Genomic DNA, 23,278 nt, shown 5'->3' with positions numbered 1-23,278 from the left:
TTATTTATTTGTTGAGTTTGGGCAATTCGGCAGCAAAGGAAGAAATAAGAAAAGGTTCTTTTTTTTTTCTAATAGTAATATTTATAATTCATCATTATTAGTATTTTTTATAATCATTAGTATTTTTTTTCTAGTTTATATACATTATTATCGGTATTGCTCATTCAACGTTTTGATATATTCAATTAGATTTCTAGAGTTCTTTTATCATAGTTTTAATTTTTATCGAGTATTTGGTTGATTATTGTTATTTTATTTTCAGAAATAATGCCTCCTAAGTATTTATCTGGTAGTCAAAAACGTAAAAAGAGAAAAAGAATTGAAGAATCAACAAAGGCTAATAGTGGTTCTCTAGATAAGTTTTTCCAAAAAAAACCTAAAGTTCCTTCTCAAAATCAAAATAATGATGATATTGTGTTGATGTCGAAGGAGATCAAATTAATGATGTTAATGTTGATAATGTTAATTTCGATGGAGATCATGTTGATGTTGATGATGGTAATGACGATGGTGATGACATTGAAGATGATGGTGATGATGATGATGATGATGTTAATGTTAATAGTAATAATGTTGATATATTCGACCCAAGAAATTGGGATGGACTAAGCACAGACATGGTGAAACGTTTGGTAGAGAAAGGTCCTAAAATGGATAATACTATTGATAAGGGTCCAACTGATAGATTTTCTAGATGGTTTTCTGCAACTATGTATACTAGAACTCTGCCAAATAAACAGACATGTAACAGAGAATGGCTAGTATACTCAAAAGAGCTTGATAAAGTTTTTTGTTTTTGCTATAAAATATTTAGAAAAGGGATCCCGAAAGGTCAATTAGATAGAGAAGGTTATGCAGATTGACAACATCTTAGTACAAGACTTAAAGAGCATGAAGTTGGTTTAGATCATCTCACAAATTTAGCTACTTGGTTTCAAATGCGTGAAAGATTGAAAGTTAATGAAACAATTGATAAAGTGGTGTATGATCAATTTAAGAAAGAAAGGGAGCATTGGAAACAAGTACTATTGAGGATTATTGCACTAGTGAAATATTTGGCTAAATATAATTTAGCATTTCGTGGAACAAATGAAAAATTATATCAAAAGAGTAATGGAAACATTCTTGGAGCGATTGAGATGTTTGAAGAGTTTGACCTGGTTATGAAAGAGCATGTGCGTCGTATCAAAAATGATGAGATCCATGTACATTATCTTGGCCACAAGATCCCAAATGAGGTGATACTTTTACTAGCTGATGAAATTAAACGAGAAATCATTAAAAAAGTAAAGGAATCAAAATATTACTCCATCATACTTGATTGTACCCCTGATACAAGTCACCAAGAACAAATGTCTTTGATAGTGAGGTATGTAAATTTCTCCTCCAATGATGTTACTGTTGAATAATCCTTTTTAGGTTTTTTGAATGTTAATGATACCACTGGTAAAGGGCTCTTTGATATTACACATGATGAATTAAAATCGTTTGGTCATGATAGTGATGATATGCGGGGGAAAGGGTATGCCAATGGATCAAACATGAGAGGAAAACATCAAGGAGTTCAAAAGAGATTTTTGGACATAAATTCTAGAGCATTTTATACTCCATGTGGTTTTCATAGTCTTAATCTTGCACTGTGTGACATTGCTAATAGTTGTAGTAAAGCTAGAGATTTTTTTGGAGTCATACAACGAGTATATAGAATATTTTCCAATTCTACTAAGAGGTGGCAAATTCTGAAAGAGAATATCAAAGGTTTGACTCCAAAGTCATTGTCTGCCACTCGGTGGGAAAGTCGTGTTGATAGTGTGAAGGCTATTAGACAACAACTTCCGAATTTAAGAGAAGCTTTACTTGAAGTTGCGGAAAAAGACAACAATGCTAAAATCCAAAGTGAAGCTAAATCGCTTGAAAATAATGAGCTTGGTGGATTTGAGTTTTTGGTATCCATAGTCATTTGCTATCAAATATTGTACATGGTGAACTTAGTGAGCAAAAAATTACAATCAAAAGATATGCTTCTTGATGTTGCTATTAACGAAGTGAATATGCTAATTGAGTAGTTCAAGGAGATTAGAGAAATAGGGTTCTCAAAGGCGATTGATGATGCGAAGGAACTTTCCGTTGAAATGAATATTGATTCGGTATCCTCTCAAAAGCATCTGGTTAGTAGAAAAAACAATTTGATGAGAATTCAAGTGATCAAGATGTTGTATTTTCAGCCAAGGAGAATTTTAAAGTTAATTATTTTTTATATATTGTTGATGTAAAACCCCGTTTATTTATTAAATAAATAAATAAAATAATGAGCAAATAGTAGCCCTAAAATAAATAATTATATATCACATGATGGTCTTATAGAGCTAATTGTCACACTTTAAGAGATTTGGGGTTAAAAGTGTAAAATCCAGACTTATTTTGAAAGAAATTTATGTATTAAGGGTTTGAATGGTAAATATTAGCTATGCTTTGAAAGAAAATATGAAGGGAGGGACTGTTATTGTTAATATGGGAACATTTAGATGGAGCGGGTATATATGTCGCAGCAAACCCTAAACCCTTCATCTTTCAGCCGCCTCCATTCATCCTCTTCATCTTCAACCTGCGACAGCCGTCCCTTTTCCCCCACCTGATCCGTTCTCCGACAAGCTAGCGGCCACTAAGCAATTACCCGACCTCCTGCCCTGCCGACCGATCGAGACTCCATCTCGCTATCACCGTCAGCTGACCCCGTTGTCACTAGTGCTAGTCATCAGCCTCATAGCCACCACCGGAGTCGGATTAAACCGCCATTGCGTTCTAGCGGCCGACGAAGACAAGGATGCTGCTCCGACGTGATTCGGTTGTCGAGATTGCAACCCTAGCCGCCACCCCGTTGTTGGGGGCTGTTGAAGACGATGATCCGCCTACCTTCCTCATGGCCACCTTGCACCGCCACCATGATGAACGTTGCTGATGCTGCTGCCCTTCGACGACGAGCATTGCTCCTTCTTTGCCACCATAGAGCCGCTATTACGCCACTGCCGTCGCTACTCACCTTAGGTGGGTGGCTGGGTTCGTCTTACTAGAAGAAAAATTGAGGGTGTGTGCTCCCAGTCGTGTGTGTGTTGTGTGTGGTTTATCTTGGCCGGAATTCTAAGTACAAGGCATCACCATCACCGTGGGGTGGTGGCTGCCACCATGCACCACCGTGTTTTGTGTGAGTGTGTTAGTAGGTGTGTGTGTTTACTTGAGATTTAGCCTTGTAAAATGTAATTGGAAATGGAATAATGAGAAATGAACTAAAACCACCACCGTAAGGTGGTGGCTGCTGCCTCCTGCTGCTACCGGCCGCCGTGTCGGGTGGCGGTGATAGATTCGTTTGGAGTGCTAGAAACCCTAATGGGCTCAAAGGAGCTTTAATGGGCCCAATGAAGCTTAATGGACTCTAATGGACCCAATAAAACCCATATGGGCTTAATAAGATTTTAGTGGGCTTATTAGGCCCAATAAAGCCCTAATTGTCATAAAGGCCAACAAATTGATAAATGGGCTAATATTTGGATTGAAACACCCTAATGCCAATTAAACCCTAATTTTGAGAATTAATCGGGACACACAAGAAGTATTTAATAACTTGAGATATTAAATAATAAACTTTGGCAAAGATTAATCTAAGCGATAATGGACTTAATGGATTAAGTCCTTAATGGATTAATTCCTTAATAGGTTAAGAAGAAAACTTAACCCTAATCGACATTTTATGTTAAACCCTAACTTCACCTGGGTTTATTGTTGGGCCTTTCTATTGGGCCTTGAGGATTGGATTATTAATGGGCCATCCAAGAATAATTATATGGACTAAAATAATTTAATGGGCCTAGGGTAAGTCCCATGTAAGGGGTTAGGACCAATTTGGAAAATTAGGCCATAAATGGGCTATAGCTTGGGCCTTAATGATTATATGATATTGGACCATTAGACTGTCAAAGGTTAGATTGGACTTTTGGTTGGGTCTTAGAATGAGATCATGTATAGGCCTAGGCCTAATTTGGAAAATTGGGCCATGCGTTGGGCTTTGATTCCTAGTCGACTTTGGGCCTATGGATTGGGCTTGAATAAGCCAAGCTAGGGGTAATGTAGTAATTACCCAAAGAATGTACTTATGGTTATGTATTGGGACCTAATTATTAATTGGGTGTTATTTTGGTGTTGACAGTTCAGGAATCTGTCAGCCAGCAGCTGGGGTCGAGTCTGCGGGACTTCAGCAAGTGTGGGATTGTGTCTTCGGGACTTCAGTAGTGTGAGGTGAGTTACCTTACAGTAGCGGTGGGTCTAAGGCCACAATGTCGGCCTACCAGTAGGAGATGTATGATAGATGATTGTGTTTGTGATATCATCTAGGTTTGCTACTACCTGATATGTTATATGCTAGCAAGATATGTTGTATGTGATAGTAGTAGAGTTCGGTTGTTAGGACCGAAGGGTAGTCAGACACCCCAGATACGTCTGACAGTATGTGATGATATGTTGCATGCTGGCTTGTTATGTTTCATGCGATAGAGGTAGTAGGAGGGGACTAGTCCCCGAGGTTCGGTTGTTAGGACCGAAGGGTAGTTCAGACATCACAGGTATGTCTGATAATATGTTTATGTTATGTTATATGTGATAGTAGTAGTAATGGGTGAAATAGTCCCCAAGGTTCGTGTGACAACCGTCATATTCGGGTCAATTTGTGACAATCGTCAATCTTGAGTCAAGTCAAGTCATCAAGTCAAGCCGGTCAACTCTATTAAACCTTGTGTATTAGGTCGATGAATCGATAAAGCAAGAACATATGAGTTTTTGATTCGCAATTGGATTGATGATTGAGGGATGATTCATGAAGAAAAACGCGAAGTCAAGGACTATGAAATTGTTGGTTGCAAGAATTTAAAAACTCGATTGTGGAGTTGTTGATGCTCATTTTGCGAAGGTAAAACAATCGAGTGTTCGCATCTATGAATCAATTTGAAGTCGATTGGGTTAATATTCGCATATGGGTTCAACATATGAAAATTTTGATTTCGCAAGTTTAGAGTTCAAGAACTAAACTGTGTTCGCATCTGGAATGAAAAATTTTGTGAATCGCATTTGATTAATTAGGTTAAAATGCGAAGGGATGCGAAGGGTGTAAGAATGAAAATGCGAAGGTGATTAATGCGAAGGGATGCGAAGGGTGTAAGAATGAAAATGCGAAGGTGATTAATGCGAAGGGATGCGAAGGGTGTAAGAATGAAGATGCGAAGTATTTCACAGTAGAATGCGAATTGGGGAAGAAAACAGAAGATTTCAAATATTGTCCCTGGAGTTTCGCATTTTTGGAAATAAATACTCAACTTCGCAAATGGGGGTCATAAAATGATGAAATTGCAGAATTTTTAAAGAGATACACACACATAGACAACCACACATATATTTAGAAAATTAAACTAAAAATGGGATATAGACTATTATAAGACATTGTTCTTGACTTTTGAGTCCAAAGACGTATGATCCGAACTTTAATTGTGAAATCGTCCTTGATTGAGTCAATTTCCTTTATAGGAGTAATATATTCCATTGTGCCTTGCAAGTTAAAAAAAAAAAAAAAAAAATCAAAGTCACAAGCAACCACCCCACACCCACTCTATGACCAGCCATACCTCCCCACCTTACCTATGTCACTTCAATGTTCCCTTACACTCAAATTTCACTCACTCCCACGTTTTTGAGCTGGAACAATCAACCACACTCCTCATTTTCTCTCATTTCTCTCATTCCACTAAGTAACAAACATCACTTTTTCTCTCAAACTCTTCTACACAAATTTTCGAGATCCAAGGCTGGATTCAAGTGTTCTTCCACACTTAGTAAGTAAAAATTCATCCTCCCTATTATTATTTCACTTCATTCTACTCAAATCTTTGGTTGCTTACACAAACTCCCTAACTATGATGTTAGATTCTCGAAAACCTTCAAGGCATCTCCAAGTGTTCTTGAATTAAACACTTCCATTCTTCAACAATCATCTACTGAAATCACTCAAGGTGAGTTCATACCCCTACATTTTCATGATTTCTCAAGTTTTCAGGGGGTGAATACAAGTTAAAACACTAAGAACCTATCAAAAGTTTTCTAACAGCCTTCATCAGAAAAGTTCAACTCCATTCACGGACTGTTTTGGGCATCTTACACATTTTTGTTTTCAAAACTGTACAAGGTGCAAATAGTTCAAGTTTTTAACTTTAAAATGGCTACTTGCACATCTCCATACGATTTTTCTACAATTTATGGCGATTTTTACAAAACTGCCTATCATTTCAAACAACAATCCGGACCAGTCTGTGATTTTGGACTTTTTCACCCAAGTTAGAGGTCATTATAAATTGAGATAAAATTTATGAGCAAACTAGACACATTTTGTGAACTCTCAGAATTTACGGATCTAGTTTTCGACTTCGTATGATTTTTCTATGATTTTTCCAAATACAGGGCAGAATGGCTAAAGTTAGCCAACAGCATGTAAATATCGTAACACTTTGTATTATGTTGAGCAAAGTGTATAATCATAAGTTCTAATATTTGAATGTGTTTCCGTGTTAGTTTATCATTAGGAACTGGAATTAAGACATTCATATTAAATATTAAATATTATTCATTCATTTTGGAACACGTATTATTAGACTATAAAATGTATAGTTTGATAAATTCACAATACTAATACATTTCCATAAAAGAATTCATACATATTACATACATTTTAGATAAACTATAATAGGTATAGTTTATGATACATCACTCAACGCACTCGTACAAAAAGGGTACATTCATACAAGAAAGATTTATATTCACACACATTTCAAGTAAACTTGTTATCCTATATTGTGAGTTTCTCTATTTTTCTCTCTCTCTCTCTCTCCCCGTACGTCCGAGTGCGGGATATAATTCCTGGTAGTTATAATCAGAATCTCCTTGAGGGAGAACGTGACACTTGTATATAGATCTATATTGGGATTGACACCCCACACCTTGCTGCTAGCTACAGTTGGACCTGCAGGTCTACGGGTGACAAATGTCATTTCATTTTTCGCGACACTGAGAACGTCGTGGCAGGTTCACATAGTCATAGTATGATTATAACGGCTCACATAGGGAACAATCCATAAGTTTACGGGATTTTATTTTTAAAACCTAAATGAGTTTTATGTCGATTTAAAATCACCTTTTATCTCTATGGGTACAAATACAAAGTACCGGGTCTCTATACAAAAAGGGGTACAAATACAAAGTACCGGGTCTCTATACAAAAAGGGGTACAAATACAAAGTACCGGGTCTCTATACAAAAAGGGGTACAAATACAAAGTACCGGGTCTCTATACAAAAAGGGGTACAAATACAAAGTACCGGGTCTCTATACAAAAAGGGGTACAAATACAAAGTACCGGGTCTCTATACAAAAAGGGGTACAAATACAAAGTGCCGGGTCTCTATACAAAGCTATTATGATATTAAAACTACACATCCTCTAAAATTGTTAGACTTCAACTATAGTCGCTGAGCGTATATGTTGAGTCATATAAGAATTTAGTCTTGATTGGCCTAGAATTGGTGGTGCCCGCCTCATCTCCTGTTCCTCGTTGGGTTGTGGACCTAGGGCAGACCCACTATATTCAACGTTTTATCTAAGTTAAGCCTTATATAACTTTATATGTTGGACGATTATAGAGGAACTCTACGGATTACTCTAGGGTTCATTACAGCATCATGTAGGATTATTTCTATTCATACTTAACTAAGAAAATATTGGATTTTCTGGAAATCAAACTAAATCGATTTTACAAGGAAAAACGGTTTCTACTTCAAACAAAACTCTTATGAACTCACCAACCTTTGTGTTGACACTCTTTAAAACTACTTGTATTCTCAGGAAATCAGTGAAACAGGAAAACTTCATCGCTTTGAGGATGGGACGCTAAACCGTCAACAATTTATTTTGTCATCATAATGTAATTGCTTTTGAAACATGTAAACATATACTTTGGTGTAACTTTTGCAATTATATTTATGGTGGTTGTTTTTACTTTGAGCACTATTATACACGTTGTTGTGATACTGTACATGAAGTCCTCCACCCCCAGACGTTTCCGCCATCCTTGGTTTGGGGGTGTGACAGATTGGTATCAGAGCATTGTTTATAGTGAACTAAGTATATCGAACCACCTAAGATATACAAACTATAAATGCATTGGGACTAAGGTCTCTGATTTTAAGATTTCAAAACCACTATACCTTTAAGAATAAATAACTTTTGTTAAAAGTATACATGCATGCATACATACTAAGGTCAGCATCATTTTAGGACAAAACAAAAGTAATGATTGTTGGATATCACAGGTAAGCCTGGGGATGTATGATCAGTCTTGGGAATAGCATAGCCTGATCAACTATGCTGGTCCGAGGAGTGATTAGCATATGCCCAAGAATGGTTGTGATGTGGCAACAAGTCTAAAAACTTACCAACACTACCACAATGGAATACCATAGGGGTATTTTGGCATTATTAAAATTACATCTGCGAGAACTAAATAGATCTTTATCAATAGGTCAATAGTTGCTTAGTGGATACATTAAAATTTTATGTATCCAGGACGTCATAGACTTAGAATCTGTGGATCTTTGCTCTACTTCCTGTTCTCGTTGGATTGGGGATTTAGAGTTAGGGTCGCTTATTCGAAGGTCTATCCTGTCCCGAATACATATAATTAGTATGCACTAAACAATTTGTTGAAGTACCTGATAAAGATCATCGTATAATTAGCCAATTAGTACTTTTGCTTAATTATTTCTTATATCCCCATTTCTCGCGAAGATATCATGGCTGGAGTTCCATCCACACGATGACCCGTACTACCCTAACCACGACAATACCAAATGGCTCGGAGAGGAGCCAGAGAATGATTACCCAACCCCTGTAGATGGTCACCAAGCTGAAGGCTATGCTGATGGTTCTGACCCCGACCCTGAAGTGGAGAACTTAACCCCGATGACTCTTGTTCCGAATCCCAACCCTTGACCGGCTTTCAAGGCCCGACGCCTCCTTGGGTAGAGTGCTTGGAAACCTGGAGCAAAGAACAAAACCAACATATGTCGTTTAATAGAGAACGAAGCTTCTACAACATAAACGAAGGAAACTCAGCAGATAATTTTTTTTTTTCCAATCCTAGTCTATAGAGTTGCCCGAAACGAGATTCAGGGTAGAACAACTCTCCATAGTATCGCAGAGGTTGATGCAAATACAAGAATACATACGATCCGCACCAATCCCCTTGAGCACACTCGTGAAAAATCTAAGAGAGACCACAAAACCCACTAACTCGTGAAGTTCATTAATATGGACTTCCTTTATGAATTATAAATAAGGAATTCTTAAATCGAAGAATAACGCAGGAAAAATCAAATTCTATAACAACTGACTTGTCTTTACTAGTAGGAACTTACCATCTGATCAATTTTCCTTTTTGCAAACTCATGACAGAACGATGCCACCAAGGAAAAGACCCAGACCTTCGGGCAGCACAGCGCCACCACCTCCAACGCCACCTCCCCAGTTTGATCCCGAAATGTTCCAAGCTGCAGTAACAGCAGCCGTGGTAGCTGCAATGTCACAAATTGGCACAAATAGCACTGGTGGTGCTGGATCTGGAGCCACAAACCCTAACCACGGGGATAGTGCAGGACGCACAAGGGAATGCACTTACAAGGACTTCACAAATGGCAAACCCGATTCCTTTGATGGAAGAGGGGGTGTCCTCGCACTAATTCAATGGTTCGAAAGGACCGAAGCAATCTTTGAGATTTGTGCTTGCCCCGAAGCGAGCAAAGTCAAGTACGCGACATTCACCTTCATCGGAAGAGCTCTCACTTGGTGGAACGGCAAAGTTAAGTCGCTTACGCTTGCAGTGGCTAACTCGTTAAGTTGGGAGGACTTAAAGAAGATGATGTTGAAGGAATATTGCCCAAGAGGTGAAGTGCAAAAGTTGGAGCAAGAACTATGGAATCTCCGAATGGCAGGCTCCGACCTTACAACTTACACCAACCGATTTTGTGATCTAGCACTCCTTTGTCCCGCTATGGTCACCCCGGAAGACAAAAAGTTGGAGCGTTACCTCTGGGGATTGTCCCCCGAAATTCAAGATAGCGTGCTCGCCTCAAGACCAACTACCTTCGACAGCGCCAAGGAGTTAGCACAACAACTCATTGACCATCATGCCCACCATGACACTATGGCAACCACCCATACCCAAGCAAGAGGAGGGAACAACGAAAGAAAGTTTTGGGACAACAAGAAAGACCAATCAACCCAAGGCCTCGCTAAGAAGCAACAGATCCTTGCTGTTCATGCTGCCACAACCCTCACCACACCAACTCCCATGAAACCATACGCTGGAACACTTCCAAAATGCAACAAGTGTAACTTCCATCACACTGGGGCTTGCCGAAAGTTGCATTGCAAAAACTGCGGTAGAGAGGGGCACACTGCTCGTTTCTGTAAGGCACCAGCACGACCCATCAACCAGGTACCCGGCTCTGGAGCAAGCCCAACCTGTTACGAGTGTGGAGAAACGGGACACTTTAAAAGGGAATGCCCAAGAACAAGAGATGCTGGTGGTGGCGGGAGGGTGTTTGCAATCACCGAGGGAGAAACCACTCCGGAACTGCCCGCAAATATCAGTGCGTGTTTCTAACATCGACATTTAAATCCCGAATTTCTTTATATGATAAATCTAGCATCGATTAAAGCATGCATAGTAGTAATCATGTGACATCGGGCGAGTTATTCCTCGCCATAATCAAATTCTGGTACTACGAAAAGTCATCCCCATCTTTCCTCTAAATTCCTGGATCCCCATTCGAAGTGCAAATTTCGGGACGAAATTCCCTTTAACGGGGGGATGATGTGACAACCGTCATATTCGGGTCAATTTGTGACAATCGTCAATCTTGAGTCAAGTCAAGTCATCAAGTCAAGCCGGTCAACTCTATTAAACCTTGTGTATTAGGTCGATGAATCGATAAAGCAAGAACATATGAGTTTTTGATTCGCAATTGGATTGATGATTGAGGGATGATTCATGAAGAAAAACGCGAAGTCAAGGACTATGAAATTGTTGGTTGCAAGAATTTAAAAACTCGATTGTGGAGTTGTTGATGCTCATTTTGCGAAGGTAAAACAATCGAGTGTTCGCATCTATGAATCAATTTGAAGTCGATTGGGTTAATATTCGCATATGGGTTCAACATATGAAAATTTTGATTTCGCAAGTTTAGAGTTCAAGAACTAAACTGTGTTCGCATCTGGAATGAAAAATTTTGTGAATCGCATTTGATTAATTAGGTTAAAATGCGAAGGGATGCGAAGGGTGTAAGAATGAAAATGCGAAGGTGATTAATGCGAAGGGATGCGAAGGGTGTAAGAATGAAAATGCGAAGGTGATTAATGCGAAGGGATGCGAAGGGTGTAAGAATGAAGATGCGAAGTATTTCACAGTAGAATGCGAATTGGGGAAGAAAACAGAAGATTTCAAATATTGTCCCTGGAGTTTCGCATTTTCGGAAATAAATACTCAACTTCGCAAATGGGGGTCATAAAATGATGAAATTGCAGAATTTTTAAAGAGATACACACACATAGACAACCACACATATATTTAGAAAATTAAACTAAAAATGGGATATAGACTATTATAAGACATTGTTCTTGACTTTTGAGTCCAAAGACGTATGATCCGAACTTTAATTGTGAAATCGTCCTTGATTGAGTCAATTTCCTTTATAGGAGTAATATATTCCATTGTGCCTTGCAAGTTAAAAAAAAAAAAAAAAAAAAAAAAAAAATCAAAGTCACAAGCAACCACCCCACACCCACTCTATGACCAGCCATACCTCCCCACCTTACCTATGTCACTTCAATGTTCCCTTACACTCAAATTTCACTCACTCCCACGTTTTTGAGCTGGAACAATCAACCACACTCCTCATTTTCTCTCATTTCTCTCATTCCACTAAGTAACAAACATCACTTTTTCTCTCAAACTCTTCTACACAAATTTTCGAGATCCAAGGCTGGATTCAAGTGTTCTTCCACACTTAGTAAGTAAAAATTCATCCTCCCTATTATTATTTCACTTCATTCTACTCAAATCTTTGGTTGCTTACACAAACTCCCTAACTATGATGTTAGATTCTCGAAAACCTTCAAGGCATCTCCAAGTGTTCTTGAATTAAACACTTCCATTCTTCAACAATCATCTACTGAAATCACTCAAGGTGAGTTCATACCCCTACATTTTCATGATTTCTCAAGTTTTCAGGGGGTGAATACAAGTTAAAACACTAAGAACCTATCAAAAGTTTTCTAACAGCCTTCATCAGAAAAGTTCAACTCCATTCACGGACTGTTTTGGGCATCTTACACATTTTTGTTTTCAAAACTGTACAAGGTGCAAATAGTTCAAGTTTTTAACTTTAAAATGGCTACTTGCACATCTCCATACGATTTTTCTACAATTTATGGCGATTTTTACAAAACTGCCTATCATTTCAAACAACAATCCGGACCAGTCTGTGATTTTGGACTTTTTCACCCAAGTTAGAGGTCATTATAAATTGAGATAAAATTTATGAGCAAACTAGACACATTTTGTGAACTCTCAGAATTTACGGATCTAGTTTTCGACTTCTTATGATTTTTCTATGATTTTTCCAAATACAGGGCAGAATGGCTAAAGTTAGCCAACAGCATGTAAATATCGTAACACTTTGTATTATGTTGAGCAAAGTGTATAATCATAAGTTCTAATATTTGAATGTGTTTCCGTGTTAGTTTATCATTAGGAACTGGAATTAAGACATTCATATTAAATATTAAATATTATTCATTCATTTTGGAACACGTATTATTAGACTATAAAATGTATAGTTTGATAAATTCACAATACTAATACATTTCCATAAAAGAATTCATACATATTACATACATTTTAGATAAACTATAATAGGTATAGTTTATGATACATCACTCAACGCACTCGTACAAAAAGGGTACATTCATACAAGAAATATTTATATTCACACACATTTCAAGTAAACTTGTTATCCTATATTGTGAGTTTCTCTATTTTTCTCTCTCTCTCTCTCTCTCTCCCCGTACGTCCGAGTGCGGGATATAATTCCTGGTAGTTATAATCAGAATCTCCTTGAGGGAGAACGTGACACTTGTATATAGATCTATATTGGGATTGACACCCCACACCTTGCTGCTAGCTACAGTTGGACCTGCAGGTCTACGGGTGACAAATGTCATTTCATTTTTCGCGACACTGAGAACGTCGTGGCAGGTTCACATAGTCATAGTATGATTATAACGGCTCACATAGGGAACAATCCATAAGTTTACGGGATTTTATTTTTAAAACCTAAATGAGTTTTATGTCGATTTAAAATCACCTTTTATCTCTATGGGTACAAATACAAAGTACCGGGTCTCTATACAAAAAGGGGTACAAATACAAAGTACCGGGTCTCTATACAAAAAGGGGTACAAATACAAAGTACCGGGTCTCTATACAAAAAGGGGTACAAATACAAAGTACCGGGTCTCTATACAAAAAGGGGTACAAATACAAAGTACCGGGTCTCTATACAAAAAGGGGTACAAATACAAAGTGCCGGGTCTCTATACAAAGCTATTATGATATTAAAACTACACATCCTCTAAAATTGTTAGACTTCAACTATAGTCGCTGAGCGTATATGTTGAGTCATATAAGAATTTAGTCTTGATTGGCCTAGAATTGGTGGTGCCCGCCTCATCTCCTGTTCCTCGTTGGGTTGTGGACCTAGGGCAGACCCACTATATTCAACGTTTTATCTAAGTTAAGCCTTATATAACTTTATATGTTGGACGATTATAGAGGAACTCTACGGATTACTCTAGGGTTCATTACAGCATCATGTAGGATTATTTCTATTCATACTTAACTAAGAAAATATTGGATTTTCTGGAAATCAAACTAAATCGATTTTACAAGGAAAAACGGTTTCTACTTCAAACAAAACTCTTATGAACTCACCAACCTTTGTGTTGACACTCTTTAAAACTACTTGTATTCTCAGGAAATCAGTGAAACAGGAAAACTTCATCGCTTTGAGGATGGGACGCTAAACCGTCAACAATTTATTTTGTCATCATAATGTAATTGCTTTTGAAACATGTAAACATATACTTTGGTGTAACTTTTGCAATTATATTTATGGTGGTTGTTTTTACTTTGAGCACTATTATACACGTTGTTGTGATACTGTACATGAAGTCCTCCACCCCCAGACGTTTCCGCCATCCTTGGTTTGGGGGTGTGACAGTTCGGTTGTTAGGACCGAAGGGTAGTCAGCACCCCAGAATGGCTCGATATGGGTAGTCAGCCACCCAAAATGGCTTGATATGGGTAGTCAGCACCCCAGAATAGCTTGACACGGGTAGGTTGGCACCCCAGAAAGGCCATATCGGGTAGGTCGGGCACCCCATAAATGACTAACAATAATGTATGTTATGTGATTATATGGTATGTGGCATGATGGGGGAACTCACTAAGCTTCGTGCTTACGGTTTTCAGTTTTGGTTTTAGGTACTTCATGTTTAAAGGAAAGGAGTCGGCTTGATCGCACCGCATCATACTATGGTTTTCCGCACATGAGATCTTTGGGATTCCACTCGAATATTATTTTATGATAACACTTTTGATTATTTCTACTTTGGTTTTGACATGACATGATATTACGGATGTTTTATTACACTGTTGGTTTTATGATGATGTATTTAAAAATGAAATTTTTGGCCTGTATTTTTGGGATGTTACAAGTTGGTATTAGAGCCTTGGTTTGAGGGATTCAGACATACTCTCGGGTGTGTCTGAACTCAAACTAAAGGCTTGGTATGAAAATTTTCAAAAGTAAAACCACTTTATAAAAAGGGGTTTCAAAGGAATCTGAAAAGAGAAAGGAACTTTGAGGAGAACAAAGTGTGTGATGTGTGCAATCAGCCGAGCTCAAGTAAGTTTTCCCCAAGATACCCATACATGCTATGATATGTTATGTTACGATATGATTATGAGAATTGCATGCTAGATTAGGGCTAAGGATCTAGGAGGATGCCTTATATGCCTATTATATGTGCTTGTAGACTTGCATGCTAGTACTGATCAGTCAGTGATAGGATAGCCTGTTTAGGTTATGCCTGATTGTATGAGCCTTTTAATTGCATGTAGAGATTCCTGATTAGAGGATAAAATGATTTGATTGGAATATGATGGTTAGATTTTCCATTGTCTGAATGCTGCTTGCTTTGTGCTTTGTGGGACTCTTAGTAATGTGAGTTAGCTATTAAGTGAATATGCTAAGTCACATGTGGCACAGGCTGGATAATCTCAGAGTGATAGATTTGACCCTATTGCGCAGCTCTCGTTTGAGTCTAACCGTTATAGGGATGAGTCTGTTACTTGAAGGATTATCTGATCTCTGTTGCATGTGGCTATATTCATGAGGTAGCTAGTTGACATTACTGGGAATCTTTTGGCAGTTGAGGACTGGGTAAGTTCGGGAACCTAGGGAAGCCTAGGATATATTTAAGTGAGTTAGTAGTGAGGCTCAGTTAGACTTGGGTGTATCAGTTGAGGAAGTGACTTGGAGGATCCGAGACGATTGCTGAGGAACGTATGGATAGGTGTGGAAGGTAGTATTGGGCCCGTACTACTGAAAGCACAGGATCCATACTTGAATCAGTGAGAGTCTTGGAGAATCTAAGAAGCTTCAGGGAAGAGTTTGTGACCCAATTTGGGGACAGAGGATGTTCCAGTTATTGCATCTTAGCCATTGGCAAGCGAGCTAGTGCGCGTGACAGGGTGTCACACCCTGAAGGATATGATTTCCAAGAGTTGCAGATGCGAGATTGATTTGGAGCACCTTGGAAAGAGAGGTGTGCCAGGTGCGTATAGTAGAGGGTCCCAGGAAGAGACCCGTGACTTTTGAACATCAGGTGAGAGGCCAGCAGGTTCTGAGTCGGTGCAGCGCGTACGAGAAGGTACACAAGGGAGTTTGCCACTCCAAGGGTTTAGGCTGCTACAGGGTAGTAGGATTGGTCATATCAGCAGAAGGTGGCCAGTATTTCCCTAGACGTTGCGAGTATGTCATCTTCTATTACTACTAGATGGATGTTGGGGGATGCGTATCGCATTGAAATTGTGAGTGAGTTTAGATAAGTCAGACCTCGGGTCGGTTTTTCTGCTAGTGTTTGGGTTATCAGGGATCATATATGCCATCCAGCATGTCGAAAGGTCCTTGATGAACCCAAAGAGGGATGAGTCTTGTAGAGTGGGTTCCGCGCATGCCGTTATCATTCCAGATCTTTTTCGGGATCTATGCAGGAGTATTATTTAGAGGATACTCGATCAGGGTTGGAGTGATTGTTCTCCAATGAAGTCAGCGTTCAAAAGTTCTATTATTGTTCAGGTATGGTCAGTAATTGTTTATGGATGAACTTTGGAGTTCAAGGCACTACCGTTGCTAGGACGGAACTGGTGACAGGAAGAGGGTAGTGTTAGTCGCGGGTGTTAGATGCATAAGTGGTTGGTCAATGGATGTTCAAGAGAATAGTGTTTTCGCACGGGCTGTGTTCGATTAGAGTTCAGTGGTACTGCAAGATTGGCAGTGGGAACGAGGATTCGTCAGCTAGAGTGAAGATTAAGGTCTTCAATTGATAGCATGTTAAATGGATTGAGGTGTCAGACTGGATCATATTTCAAGAGTACTCATCGAGACTTCTAAGGAGGGGAGATCTCAAGGTTTAATTGGTGATTAAATGTAAGCATTCGCAAGCACGGGTTGTTATCAGTGGGATATTAAAAAGCGAGAAGGATTGGGAATCCTTCAATTCTCAAGTAATGTGAAGACTTAGTCGAATCTAAGTGGGGGAGAGACTTTTTACAAAGTTCTCCAACTGTGAGTTCTGGTTGCGCAAGGTGCAATCTCTTGGCCACCTTGTCAACCAGAAGGGTATTCTAGTTGATTCGGCCAAAATAGAGGTCGTGATGCGGTGGGAGATTCCGAGGTCTCCATCTGAGATTTGGAATTCCCTGGGTATAGTGGGTTATTACCGGAGATTTATGTAGGACTTCTCCAAGATTATGGTTCCTTTGACCCGACTAACCAAGAAGTCGGTGACCTTTCGTTGGGGGTCTGAGCAGGCGGCAGCCTCGAGACTCTCAGACATCGGTCGTGCGAGGCACCGATTCTCACTCTGCCAGAGGGTGTAGATGATTTCGTGGTTTACCGTGACGCTTTGATCACAGGCATGGGTGCGGTATTGATACAATGGGGTCACATAATAGCAGGTTTCGGGAATCAGGTTAGAATTCTGGTTAGGACTCAAGTGTAGTGGTGTGTTAGGTCGAGTGCGTGTTCGACCCGATTTGGAAAGTGTTGTAAGACTACGGGGGTAGCTGTAGCATTCAATAGCAGTCAGATAGTGTGGGAAGTGTTGTAAGACTACGTGGGTAGCTGTAGAATTCACCAACAGTCAGATAGTGTGGGAAGTGTTGTAAGACTATGGGGGTAACCGTAGGATTCACTAGCGTTCAGTTAGCACGGAAAGTGTTGTAAGTCTGCAGGTGTAGTCGTATCATTCACTAGCAGCAGATAGTGTTAGGGTGTTGTAAGTCTGCGGGTGTAGCCGTAGCATTCACCAGGTTGGCAGATAGTGTTAGAGTGTTGTAAGTCTACAGGTGTAGCCGTAGCATTCACTAGCAGCTAGATAGTGATAAAGTGTTGTGAGACTGCGGGTGTAGCCGTAGCATTCACTAGGTTAGTAGATAGTGTGAGCGCGTTGTTAGGACGTAGAAGGAATAGTCGTACCCACCAGTTCAGGTGTAGCGATAAGGATAAGGAAATCCACGGATTGGATTTTGGAATTACCCAGATGGATTGGATCTGGTTGAGCCAGTGATAGGACTGTAGGAGCGTCGCTACAGTTATGGGATCGGGAAAGAAATGGACTGTATAAGAAGTCATGTGAGATAAGGCTACCATTGGTCAAGTGGCAATCACTTTTAGTCTTGGATTTGATGATGACAGGATTCGACGCAAGGACCCGATTGGTTAGATCAGAAAGTAGTAGAGTCACAGTGGCATGAAAAGTAGAGGCAACTAGTTCCAGAGAAGGTTTCGTTCATAGGTCGTGTGAGGCGACTAAGTAGGGAGTCCTTTGGCTCTGCAGCCGGGTGGAAATCCAATATTTTAGAGGATTGGCAAGCGAATTAAGACCCAGGAGGTCTTGGTAGCTTTTGGTAAGCAGCTATGTAGCCACATACTGCCTTAGGCAGTTTAGTGTTCGAGCAATTTCTGTGTTTGGGCAGTGTTCGTATTCGTGTTTAGGTTGCAAGTACACACGGATAGCGAGATGATTTGGGGAGTGACAAGTCACTCACAGCGAGATTAGTTGATGCTTGGCTAAGTGTAAGCGATTTATAGGGATAATTGGGTATGTGCACCTGTTTTATAGTGAGGGCCTAAAAGCTATCAGTTGCTCAAGTAGTCAGTTTAGGGATATACATGCTAGATTCATCGATAATGACTCGGTATGAGTGGTCTGTCAGGTAATCAGACCATCTCAAGATAGTAGATTCAGATTAAGTGGATGTGATCCCGTTACGAGGAGTTCGTTCATATGATGATATTAGGGCTTTGTGAAGATTGGTCACAGCTACCCTGGGAAGGCTAGGGTGTGCTCGGGAAGAAGACTATGTTACTATAGTGGCTTGGTATGTAAGGATTGGTAAGGAATGATTTCGAGGACGAAATCTAATTTAAGTGGGGGAGAGTTGTAAAACCCCATTTATTTATTAAATAAATAAATAAAATAATGAGCGAATAGTAGCCCTAAAATAAATAATTATATATCAAATGATGGTCTTATAGAGCTAATTGTCACACTTTAAGAGATTTGGGGTTAAAAGTGTAAAATCCAAACTTATTTTGAAAGAAATTTATGTATTAAGGGTTTGAATGGTAAATATTAGCTATGCTTTGAAAGAAAATATGAAGGGAGGGACTGTTATTGTCAATATGGAAAACATTTAGATGGAACGGGTATATATGTCGCAGCAAACCCTAAACCCTTCATCTTTTAGCCGCCTCCATTCATCCTCTTCATCTTCAACCTGCGACAGCCGTCCCTTCCCCCCCCCCCCCCTACCTGATCCGTTCTCCGACAAGCTAGCGGCCACCAAGAAATTACCCGACCTCCTGCCCTGCCGACCGATCGAGACTCCATCTCGCTATCGCCATCAGCTGACCCCGTTGTCACTAGTGCTAGTCATCAGCCTCATAGCCGCCATCGGAGTCGGATTAAACTGCCGTTGCGTTCTAGCGGCCGACGAAGACAAGGATGCTGCTCCGACGTGATTCGGTTGTCAAGATCGCAACCCTAGCCGCCACCCTGCTGTTGGGTGCTGTTGAAGACGATGAGCCGCCTACCTTCCTCATGACCTCCTTGCACCGCCGCCATGATGAACGTTGCTGATGCTGCTGCCCTTCGACAACGAGCATTGCTCCTTCTTTGTCACCATAGAGCCGCTGTTACGCCACTGCCGTCGCCACTCACCTTAGGTGGGTGGCTAGGTTCGTTTTACTAGAAGAAAAATTGAGGGTGTGTGCTCCCAGTCGCGTGTGTGTTGTGTGTGGTTTATCTTGGCCGGAATTCTAAATACAAGGCATCACCACCACCGTGGGGTGGTGGCTGCCACCATGCACCACCGTGTTTTGTGTGTGTGTTAGTAGGTTTGTGTGTTTACTTGAGATTTAGCCTTGTAAAATGTAATTGGAAATGGAATAATGAGAAAGGAACTAAAAACCACCACCGTGAGGTGGTGGCTGCCGCCTCCCGCCGCTACCGGCCGCCGTGTCGGGTGGCGGTGCGCTTTGCCTCTTGTGATAGATTCGTTTGGGGTGCTAAAAACCCTAATGGGCTCAAAGGAGCTCTAATGGACCCAATGAAGCTTAATGGACTCTAATGGAGCCAATAAAACCCATATGGGCTTAATAAGATTTTAGTGGGCTTATTAGGCCCAATAAAGCCCTAATTGTCACAAAAGGCCAACAAATTGATAAATGGGCTAATATTTAGATTGGAACACCCTAATGCCAATTAAACCTTAATTTTGAGAATTAATCGGGACAGACAAGAATTATTTAATAACTTGAGATATTAACTAATAAACTTTGGCAAAGATTAATCTAAGCGATAATGGACTTAATGGATTAAGTCCTTAATGGATTAATTCCTTAATAGGTTAAGTAGGAAACTTAACCCTAATCGGCATTTTATGTTAAACCCTAACTTCACCTGGGTTTATTGTTGGGCCTTTCTATTGGGCCTTGAGGATTGGATTATTAATAGGCCATCCAAGAATAATTATATGGACTAAAATAATTTAATGGGCCTAGGGTAAGTCCCATGTAAGGGGTTGGGCCCAATTTGGAAAATTAGGCCATAAATGGGCTATAGCTTGGGCCTTAATGATTATATGATATTGGACCATTAGACTGTCAAAGGTTAGATTGGACTTTTGGTTGGGTCTTAGAATGAGATCATGTATAGGCCTAGGCCCAATTTGGAAAATTGGGCCATGCGTTGGGCTTTGATTCCTAGTCGACTTTGGGCCTATGGATTGGGCTTGAATAAGCCAAGCTAGGGGTAATGTAGTAATTACCCAAAGAATGTACTTATGGTTATGTATTGGGACCCAATTATTAATTGGGTGTTATTTTGGTGTTGACAGTTCAGGAATCTGTCAGCCAGCAGCTGGGGTCGAGTCTGCGGGACTTCAGCAAGTGTGGGATTGTGTCTTCGGGACTTCAGTAGTGTGAGGTGAGTTACCTTACAGTAGCGGTGGGTCTAAGGCCACAATGCCGGCCCACCAGTAGGAGATGTATGATAGATGATTGTCTTTGTGATATCATCTAGGTTTGCTACTACCTGATATGTAATATGCTAGCATGATATGTTGTATGTGATAGTAGTGGAGTTCGGTTGTTAGGACCGAAGGGTAGTCAAACACCCCAGATACGTCTGACAGTATGTGATGATATGTTGCATGTTGGCTTGTTATGTTTCATGCGATAGAGGTAGTAGGAGGGGACTAGTCCCCGAGGTTCGGTTGTTAGGACCGAAGGGTAGTTCAGACATCCCAAATATGTCTGATAATATGTTTATGTTATGTTATATGTGATAGTAGTAGTAGGGGGTGAAATAGTCCCCGAGGTTCGGTTGTTAGGGCCGAAGGGTAGTCAGCGCCCTAGAATGGCTCGACATGGGTAGTCAGCCACCCAAAATGGCTTGACGTGGGTAGTCAGCACCCCAGAATGGCTTGGCACGGGTAGGTTGGTACCCCAGAAAGGCCGTACCGGGTAGGTCGGGCACCCCAGAAATGACTGACAATATATGTATGTTATGTGATTATATGGTATGTGGTATGATGGGGGAACTCACTAAGCTTCGTGCTTACGGTTTTCAGTTTTCGTTTCAGGTACTTCGTGTTTAAAAGAAAGGATCCGGCTTGATCTCAGCGCATCACACTATGGTTTTCCACACATGAGATCTTTGGGATTACACTCTGATATTATTTTATGATAACATGTTTGATTATTTCTACTTTGGTTTTGACATGACATGATATTACAGATGTTTTATTACACTGTTGGTTTTATGATGACGTATTTAAAAATGAAAATTTTGGCCTGTATTTTTTGGGATGTTACAGTTGATCAAGTGAGTGCTTCTCTTAAAACAAGATTTCAACAATACAAAGAGTATGAAAATATTTTTGGTTTTTTGTTTCCAAAAAAAATGAAGGAATTTGATGACAAAGATCTCAAGTCATGTTGTCGCCGTCTTGAAGCCGCACTTAAGTCTGGTGAACAATCAGATGTCGATTCTCATGAACTTTATATGGAGTTAAAGCTGCTTGACATGTTCATACCAAGTGAAATTACGAGCCCTGTTGATGTTTTAAAGTATATGAAAAAAGTCGATTGTTTTACTAATGCAATTATTGCCTACAAAATCTTGTTAACTATTCCCGTAACGGTCGTGTTTGCAGAAAGAAGTTTTTCAAAGCTAAAGTTGTTGAAGTCCTACCTAAGGTCCACACTGTCACAAGAAAGACTTAATGGATTGGCGATAATAGCTATTGAGAACGTTATATTGGAAACTATTGATTATGAAGAGTTGGTGAACAATTTTGCTTCCAAGAATGCTAGGAGAGTCTCGCGATTCATGTAGTTCTCTAAGATTATCTATTGTATGATCGTTATTTTCTTTTGCTTCATATTATAACAATTATGAAATAATTAATGAATTTTTGGTATAAGTAAAAAATATATATATATATATTTAGGGGCCCATTTTTAATTTCGCATCGGGCCCCTAAAATCAACAGACCGGCCCTGATAGGAAAACTCAGCAAAAGACAGATACGTGTCTCAAATCCCTCCAAAATCCAATACACATGCACGAAGCATGTCCTCAAGCGTCCGAATAGTCCACTCACTCTGACCATCGATCTAAGGGTGATAGGCAGTGCTGAAATGCAATCTCGTACCCAATTCCTCATGAAACGTCTTTCAGAACCTGGAAGTAAAGCGTACATCCCAATCTAACACAATCGAAATCGGTACCCCATGCCAAGACACTATATCCCTCACATAAAATTCTGCCAACTTCTCCGCATAAGAGCTCTCACTGATAGAAAGAAAGTGGGCACTCTTCGTCAGTCGATCCACTATCACTGAAATTGCATCGACACCCCTTGGGGTCCTAGGTAACCTGGGGATGAAATTGGTAGAGATTTGTTCCCACTTCCACTGGGGAACCTCGAGTGGTTGCAACTTACCATGCGACGCTGGTGCTCGGCCTTAACCTAACGACAGGTCAAGCATCTCTCAACAACCCATGCTACATCCCTCTTCATGCATGGCCACCAATAATCTCTCTTCAGATCCAGATATATCTTGGTGGCCCCGGGACGGATTGAGAACCTCGATCGATGCACCTCCTCCATCAAGATGCTACGTGCCCCACCAATAAACGGCACCCAAATACGACCCTGAAATGTCATAAGCCCTTGGCTATCAGTCACAAACTCATATACTTTCCCAATCACCCA

The 23,278-nt window shown here is 40.1% G+C and overlaps 1 pseudogene; it reads left to right on the top strand.

The window, feature by feature from the left end:
- Window positions 1-267: 267 nt before the first annotated feature.
- LOC145040356 (uncharacterized) lies at window positions 268-22,395 on the top strand (annotated as a pseudogene).
- Window positions 22,396-23,278: the final 883 nt, after the last annotated feature.

The sequence above is a fragment of the Lactuca saligna genome, chromosome 4 (genome assembly GCF_052625555.1).
Source record: "Lactuca saligna cultivar CGN05327 chromosome 4, ASM5262555v1, whole genome shotgun sequence".
NCBI lineage: Eukaryota > Viridiplantae > Streptophyta > Magnoliopsida > Asterales > Asteraceae > Lactuca > Lactuca saligna.
Note: the sequence above shows the minus strand (reverse complement) of the source record. Positions and strands in the feature narration are given on the sequence as shown.